Raw genomic sequence first — 9,557 nt, 5'->3', positions numbered from 1 at the left:
CCAGCTGCAGTGTAAACTGACGCATTGCCACTGACCCCAAGAAATTACACATTTGGGTTGCCCTTAACTCATTACTCGCCCATTTTATCCAATTATGTTTTATTTCTTAAGCTAAACTTTAAAATCTCTTGGTGTTGACTGTTTTACACCTCCAGTGCATTCTTTTTAATCCTACTGTTTTATGAACTGATTAACAAGATTTTTTTGCTCCAGCAGCACAAAAATAAAACACAAGTCTAAACTATGGTCCAAGTAGCCAGCATTGGCATTTCCATACTGTCATTGGAAAACACCTGCTGTTAGACACTACTCTAGCACTTGTTTTATTTTGCCACATTTGATATAGTATTATAAAAGCAGATAAATGAAGAGTGATTTTGCTGTAAAATCCCAAATCTGCATGTGAAAAATAATGACAAGCAGAGCTCTCATGCTCCAAGCATTATTTCTTAATGATAACTCTATTCTCCTGAGAAAAGAAAAATGCTGCTATTTCACAGAATTTAAATAATCTAATCTACTTTCCAGATAAAATTGCTAACAAACCACTGATTTAATCTCAAGTGCCCAACAGACCCCTTAAACTCTGATGCAAGATATCTATTCCTCTAATTAAAACAAATGAATTTAATAAAGGAGAATGGGATGATAATTAGACATATTATTAAGTATGGGCTACTTTGATCTAGAACACATACCCTTTAATTCTTAAGTGACTAGGTGTTCCCACAGACACAGCCCAGACCTAAGTTCCTGTTATATTCCTGTCTTCAAAGAATAAATGTTTTAGACATGTCACTGCAAAGTGTTTATTCAAGTCACTATTTTCAACCACAGTATTACACACTCACACAGTGGAGCAACTCTTTCATTGGCAACAAGAATCAGCTGTTCAAAAATGGTACTTAAAACTTAACACTTAACTCTTCAAATTTCTTTTTCATTTAATACTTCACATGACCTAAACTTCAGCTATACATACACACATGTGGACAAATAATACATTCTGCTCCTCATAAAACCTCAGTGCAAAAGTAGTAATTGCAAGTTTTAGGGCCAATTTGAGGATGACTGAAGTACTTACTTGTGAAATACAAGAGCTTACATGGCAGAAAACTAGAACTAATTTGAAGAACTGATTTAGGGTTTATCTGACGACAGCTGGCTGAGAAGGATGTGCCTTCACGCAGGACGGACAAGGAGAGTCTGTAGTGTCCTAATTCCTTCCAGGCCACTGAAAAATCCACAGTATCAATTTCCTCCTCCTCTTCGTCTTCTTCTCCCTGACTCAGGGTGAAGACCAACCTTTGATATCCTCAGCTGCCATCTGAAGACCAAGACTTCTTCCCTTCTGGTTAACCAATGACAAGAGGAAAAAAAAAAAAAAAAAAAAGAATTACAAACTCTGCTCAGCAGAAACACCCAAATCACCCTCATGACTACATTTTTCCCTTTGGACTTTCCCAGAAGATCCCAAGCTGAGTGTTACATCAAGATGCTCAGAATTCTTAGCATTTTTGTACATCTACAGCACATAACGTTGCTGGGTGCAGTAGGCATGGTGCTCTCTTGATAGAATAACCATGAATAAACATTGACCAATGTCACTAAGTGTATTTAATCAGCAGACCCATGATTCCTAGGAAATGGGAAAATGCAATTTACTTAATAGACAGAAAATCCTGAGAAAGAAAGAACAAGAGGGAAATTTTTAGTCATTGATGAGATGATCCCTTTGCTGGGAGAATCTGAAATATATCAGAGCTAAGATTAGATTCTCCATAATTATGGACGAGGACCAATGAGGAAACAAACTCTTTATCCTCTGGGTAGCCCCAGGTTTTAATTTTGGTTAGATTAAGCATGGTGCAACATCTGGCTCCTGTAAAACTACAACTAGCTGCCACACAGCACTTAAAGTATACATCCAGCTATGTTAACTCATGTATTCTCCTTTTTTCTTATCCAAGTCTACCCAACAGCACCCAGCAATTAGCAGTGATGTTTTGTGTGCTGGCATTCACATATACAGAGCGGAGAAGAGCTCCAGGCAACAACAGAGTGGGATGGCGAGCTATAAAATGGTTCATCTAAAGGCATTATTGAAGGGAAGTTCATCCTACATGATTTAGAATAAAAGATTATCTGACAGTTTTTCATCTCATGAACCCAGAGATCCCATGGTACGAGGCAGTAGGCCGGCTTCATATTGTCTGAAACTCGAGGCCGAAAAATGAATGCGTTTTTCGGTTGGTTGGAGGAGCTTATTATAAATCCGATAGCCAGTGAGTCAAATTCAGCTTTACGTTACCCCCAGGACATCCCCGGTGCCATCAGGATGGCTACGTTGCATTACGGAGAACAGAGGTGGTCTGCAATGACTTAACTGTCTCATTAGAAGGTAAAATTAGTAAGATCCATTAATTTGTCTTTCCCCAAAGAACGTGGCTTATTACTACCTCACACTGCATGGAGCAGGGACCAAATCTCATCAGTGCTCATACCACCCATGTTGATGATAAGCATAATGCCCTCATAGCTAGAGTGTTTGTTTACATTGCTCTCTGATGTATTAGTGTAGTTGTTTGATTACAGGAATAACAAATGCGCTTCTAAAAACGTGTTTGTAAAAGCTTTTGAGGCACAAATCTGAGAGGTCATGTGCAAGCCAAACCTGCATGGTCCTGGTGGCAATGGCATGTAGCTGGACCTCTGAATTCACACATTACGTCTTTCAGAAAACTTCAAAGACTAAGACATACTTAATTCTGCTTTCTCTGACACACCCCAAAGTTTTATGAGCCACCAAACCTGCACAGTCCTGGTGGCAATGGCGTGGAGCTGGACCTCTGAATTCACACATTACGTCTTTCAGAAAACTTCACAGACTAAGACATGCTTAATTCTGCTTTGCCACACTCCAAAGTTTTATTAGCTGTCTTTTAAGTAACTAAGTTTAAGGTTTAATACTTTTCCTTCTCACACCCCAGTCATACTTTTATTTTCCCCTCTAAACTATTAAGAAAGCTTTCCGGCACTTTGATTTTATATGGGTTTAATAGCTAAGAGGTGTCATTATTACCATTAAATACGGGAAGCATGCTAAGGGACAGAAAGATTTGAGGGAATAAGTACTAAGTTCTGCAAAACAAACTGGCAAAAGAAAGTAAAAACATCAGTGAAAGCTTCGAGCACTTCTAGATGCAAGAACACGCTTCCTTTTCCAGCATCTTTAGCATCGAACGTTCCCTGTTAAAATCCAGCGCCTGGGAAGCCAGGCTTGCTCAATTCAGCCCTGTTACGTGGAAAAATCCAATAAAAACGAGGTTTATGTCCTATTTTCCCCGCTTCTGCAGCAACCCGCCGCAGCTCTATCCCTCAAACAAGAGCTCCATCTGGTGGGCTTTCCCAAAACGTCGAAGCATCCAGCCAGCCCTCCCAGGCCAAAATTCAGGTGCCCCAACAATACGTGGGAATTTCAGCCATGACTTACTTCAGGAGATTGATTTTGGTCCTCAGGGTCAAACCCAGAGTTGCAAATTCCTCCAACAAGAACTGACAGGATCGGCCGTCCAGCATCAGCCCCTTGCCACAGAACTGGCCTTGCTTTGGTCCACCCTGAGTGTGCGTTCAGAGGACAGCTAACTGAAAGCTCACCTTGTTTGGCTGGTCAGCTCTTGCAGAGGAAAGCTGTAACCAGACTTGTGTCAGAGAAAGCCTCTGACTTTCTGTGCTCTAAAAATAACCTATGGAGTTGTCTTAAAGACAGTTTCTGATGTCAAGCCTTACAACATCCCTGTGCAACCAGTATCACGGTCTTTACTGACAGAGAAAACAAGACGCAGGGAGTTGTCTTAAAGACAGTTTCTGATGTCAAGCTTTACAACATCCCTGTGCAACCAGTATCACAGTCTTTACTGACGGAGAAAACAAGACGCAGGGAGACTACAGGCTATGCAGTTTCCTGAAGAGGCACCTAACGCCTTTCGAAACATCCCTGGGGGTCTTATTTGGCCGTAGCTGCCTGTACTGAAGGGCATAAGCCTCCCATTGCCCAGTACCATATCTGCAGATGTTTTGGCTACCCAGTGGCATCTCAGATGGCACTAGGTGACTGTCTTTCACCTGGCTCACTTTGTTGTTTAGACTTGTGTCTGGCTGCACGGCAAACCAGTGTCAGGAGCCCTGATCCCTCAGCACCTCTTCCAGCTACCGCACCCAGCTGCATCGATGGGAATCAGCACAGCTGAAAAACAACAAAGTTCCCAAGTTTGCACTTTAGGATGTTACCGTAGTTTTTAATTCTCTCTTATTAAACACTGGATCCTGTTAAAGATACTTTGCTGAGTCTAAGTAGGACATCTGTTTCAAAGATCTAGAATTGTTTCCCATCTCAAGTGAATAAAGACCAATGCAGAAGATTACAAGTTAATTGTAATAAACTGCATTAGCTAGGAAAGCAGAATTTAAAAACACACAAGACGGAAACGATACAGAATACGATTATGCAAAGCTTAAAGACCAGCACCTTATATAACAGCAGAAATTTGCCTCTGACTAGAGAATACAGCATGTGGGAACGGATGTAACTTGTTTGCCTTCAGAAGCCCTCACTGTGTTGTCTGTGGTAGGAGCCTCCACAAATTGGCTAGTAGGATTCGTATGGCCATGTGAACGGCTTGCACATAGCCTCAGATGTGTGTGTGAAGTCAACAGGCCTGACTAGTCTGTCTGTTTTTTCATAGCATTCAAATTTTGCAAGGAGCAAAAGGCACAACAGAGACGCTCTCTGTTTACAATTTTCTTGTAGCTAAGCACATCAGAGCTATTCAAAAGAAGTTATTTGTGACTCTTGATAAGCTCAAGGACTGCTTGTTAGAAGATGGGCAATTAACAGTAAAATGCAAGAAGAGAACTGAATGTCTGTGTGTGGTCCTCAGGAGAGCCCATGGGAGAGCTTGCCTCGAGACATTAAGAAATCTGTGCAGATGAGCTTACTACCGAAGCTGTAAGGGCCAAGGAGGAATTGATGGGATACATTTATTTAATCTTTCCTCTCATTTTTACAACACCAGCTGGTGGAACACAGGGAAGCAACTAAATCAGAGTCAGCGTGGAAAGAGCACCCCTGAACTAAGTGGCTGGAAATACTTTCGGGGTATTACTATTCCAAATGGAATTGTTTGCTTAATTATTTTTCTCAGCACCAGCTTTAAGGTTTTTTGTACAAGCCAATGAAATATTTTCCCATCCCAGTTTCTTCTTCCACCCCTCCACACAGAATCAGCATTTACTGTCTGTAAACACCATGACCTGCTGTGCTGGAAGGCTCTGAGGAATGTTGCTAAGATCACTGCTTAAAAAACTCCTACACTGAAGACAAGAAACATGCAGGCAAAAATTTCACAAGCTCCAAGTTTCTTACAGGAATATACTTTCTCCTGGGGTCCATGGGTAGTTCTACCTTTTTATTTCCTCTTTTGCTAATGTTTCTGGAAATAATCAGAATCCAAACTTGGAAAGGGAGGTCCCTGTGGCAAAAGTGCCCCCTGAGAGAGGAAAGCGCTCCACCACACCATATACAGACTATTTGCACAGTGCTAACCAGCTAACACAGGTAGAGAGGGCAAAGTCATGCAGTGCCTTTGCATACAACCAAAAGCTGATGCTGTTAAAGGACTTCACCAGACTGTGGGTGCCTCTAGGCTTGCTTTATTAACAACTCGCAGTTGGGCCATCACCTCAGGGAGTGGCAACAGCTAACAAAAAGTGCCCTCTATGTATATGATATAACATACAATACAAAGGGTCTTTGGTGATTTTCCAGGAACCTTCAGCTCTCAATTCATCATCAATTTTAAAAGTCCACTGTATTCCACAGTACTGACTAGTTCTTATCGTTCCATTCCAATTCCTCTTTGGAAACCACTGCCCACTGATGCAGTCGTCAGTCATCATAGTTATTTATCTTCTGAACAACCTTCATCCTAATTTACTTTTAGACTTCTGAGAAAAGACTCAAAATATACTATTTAACATATACTTAATCTATTTCTAGCTTTTCATTACCTAGCTTTTTTAAGTTGCTTAAACTGTATTGTTCCTAGAGCACCTGTGCTCTATTAATTAAACCTATAAAACAATATCTATTTATTAATTATTCCTGCTAATAATAATGGCCTAAGAGGAAAAGAGTTTTCTAAAGCTTGTTCCTTTTACAGATGCTACCAGTTGTTCCAAGGACAAGTCCCAAAAAATAAGGACATCCCCTACCTGGCAATAAACCCAGCGTTGCTGAGAGAACAGGTCTTTCAAGGGTGCAAGGTTGCTTTTAAGATTTTAAAAAAGATTTAAAACCAAGCAAAAGCCAAACAGAAAACATACAGCTTAGAAGCCACTCATTTTCTCCATCACTATCATAGTCTTTGAAAGCGGGATAAGGTGCAGCACATATGTTTTCAAGTGACATTTTACTCCTGTTAAGGTAGAAGTGGGAATAATGGAGAACTAGAGAAGGAGACAGCATTAGCATCAGCTACAGTTCGGCACAGGAACACAGCGTCGCTTCAGTAAAGGACTGGCACTAGTGCAGTCAAGGCAGCGTCCTCAGGTGTTGCTTATTACATCTCACTTTTCCAGAGAAGATAGTGTGGTTTCTCTGTGAAACCATTAAGCTGATGATGATCATGTCCACAAAAATCCCATTGCTGAATCAAGGGAAGACCAGCATCAAAGAACTTCAGCTGTGCTAACTTCAGCCTGGCTTCAATAACGACATTTCCATTCATTGAATAATTGAATAATAGATTAGCTGCCAGCCCATCAACTCATTTATCATCTACTATTTTATAAAGTTCTCCTGCTTTATTGATGACATTATAGATTTCACCTAAATTGGCCTGGATCTGGATTATAAATGTTCTACATTTTGCGTGCTCATTCCCTCTAGAGTCATTAAAACTCCTTCCCAGCATAAAGTCACATATGCAGTCGTTTGAAGAATTTTATGATCTGCAAAGCAGCGATGAGTCTGTATGGCAGTGACTATATTTTGATACCCTTATTCAAAGTTCCCGCTGATGAAAACAGACAGGTTGGACTCCGTCTTCTGAGCATGTCCTGATTTTTATATATACATACATGAATGTGCACAAATATTACTGACATTTTATGTTATTTTACTGCTTTGCTGACATACAACCTCATCAATGAACGACTACCAAAAATATAAAATATAAAAGCGTCAGTTCCCTAAATAGAGGGATGCACCAGGCTTAATTTTATACATGAGGTTATGCTATTTTGGTGTGCACTCCCCTTGTGATACGTCTTCAGAGCGCCAAATGAAGATGGAGCTTTCTCTCACTGAAACACTAGTCTACGGGAAACACTGGAAAACCTACCTATCGTGTTACATGCGTGTAACTTTATGTAACCCTGCCTTGTGTTATATGACAATAATGAAAATAAAGATTGATCGCTCTTACCTTTTATGATAAAGCCTTTTATGGCTTTATCAGACAGCCTTCTGAAAGACAGCTGTTCCTATGCAAAATGAAAAGTATGAAATAAAATACTAAAAAAAAAATAAAAAAATGTATGAAACAATAGATAGATCAGAAAAACGTCTGTATGGTCTCTAATTTAACCACTCAGGCAGAAGTTCATCACATGCCTAACTCTGCAGATTCGGATCACAGAGACTATAATATCAAGAAAAACATCATACTAATGCCATAATCATTTGAGCATACACAGTGCATAACATACACATCCCACATTTATTTGTTATGGCCTGCATCTCTCCCTCAGAAAAATCTCACCAGCTCTTCAACCTGTGGGACCAGGGATGGAGATCAAACAGGCACCGTGGCCCTGTGTCACTGAAGCTGGGCCTCCTAGGGACAGGTCTCGCCTAACTAAGGTCCTGTGCAGATTCTCTGATGTCTAATCAAGCCAAGAGGTTCCCCTATCTTCTACTTGCCCACATCTAGGAAGCTAGCACCCATGAGACCTGCTGGCTTTCTATCAAATTTGACTGAAGCTGGCAAATATGACATTTCATAGATATTACAAGGTGTCTGGGAAGGCCTGGCAGACACATGCATGCACTCTCAGGAACATACATGCATGCAGCCAGCACACCTTCATAAACACTGCCCAGTAGAAAACCAGGCAAAGAGCACGGACCTGTTCTGCCTGGGTCCCTCCCTCCCTGTGCAAGGGTAAGGCAGGGTCATACCTGTGTTTGGAAACTCCTAAAAATAATCCACCCCCTTTAACGAAGAGCTTGTGCCTTGCACAGTGAAAACCAGCTGAGTGAGGTGAGGGAATAGCCCAGGAAGCCTTTGGGGAAGCCAGTTTTTATACCGTACTTTCTCACTACAAGGGAAAGGTGTTTAAATTGGTGGGAGTGGTTTTTCAGGCTTGTCTAAAATGATGGAATTTTAGACAAATCCAGCCTTCTTCTTGGCTGCGAGCACAGCTCCACTGGAGAGGCACTGACCTTCTCCCTCCCGCTGGAACACCACGCGTGGCTGGGTGAAGGAGGCCGAGGAGTGGAAAGGTGTCTGCTGCCCATCGCCGCTCCAACAACGCTCACAGAGGTGCACACAAGTCGTGCCACCGCCTGCAGGCAAAGAGGAGATCATGGTTTAGCTCTGGAGGCCCCTCATCCCGAAAGAAAACAGAAGTGGAACAACAGTATGCTTTTGTGAGCGGGACAGACCGCTTCAGAGCCCAATTAAACTGTTCTAGTAAAATATTCATATAAAAGAGTAAATAACAACCAATGGAAATGCACTTTTCCTGCATCAGTGTATAAACAGAAAGCCGGGGATGAGAAAGCAAGCATGGTGGCAGGGAGGAGACTCTGCCAGCCCTGGATACAATGCGTTGTTAACACAAGCAAAGCTTCTCAGCCTGGGAAGGCTTAAAAATTAGAGCCTGGTGAAGCAGGAGCTCCAGGTTGAAAAGAAATCTTCATTTTCTCCTACTACAATGCTCCCCCCTGGGGACACAGCATACTGACTCTTGTTATATGGCCAGGTTAAAAGTTTTAGCAGTCCTGCTAGATTTCTTTCCTAGAGGAAAAAGCATGAATATTTATATTTTTGCTCTTACACTCAAACCTTCGTAGCTGAACACTTATTTTCTGTATGTATAAGTATGCACATAAGGACAAACTGGGATGTGTTCATGTGGGCATGAATGTCACCACCTGCATGTACAGCCCTTAGACCACCTGGAAGAACCTGAATTATCTACACACATTTTTCCTATAGAGCAAGGAAAACCCATGTAATTTAGCAAAGCCAGAATCAGTCTGGCTCTGCGGATCCCCACTGGGTTTCTGGGGACATTACAGGCAGAAAGTCTGCAGAATTTCAGGGACTAATCTGTAGAAGTTTAAAGTAGCCTGAAGAATTTAATGGAGATTTAGATGCCTGCAATGAAAATGTAATATTTTTGAGAATGATTGACCAAGATGAATGGCATCTGCTTAGCAGTCATGAAACATCGTGTCAGTGTTACGCCCTACATAAATCAAGGTGCAA

Source organism: Athene cunicularia (genome assembly GCF_003259725.1).
Source record: "Athene cunicularia isolate RWA chromosome 4 unlocalized genomic scaffold, athCun1 chr4_part2, whole genome shotgun sequence".
NCBI lineage: Eukaryota > Metazoa > Chordata > Aves > Strigiformes > Strigidae > Athene > Athene cunicularia.
This window is presented reverse-complemented; position numbering follows the sequence as displayed.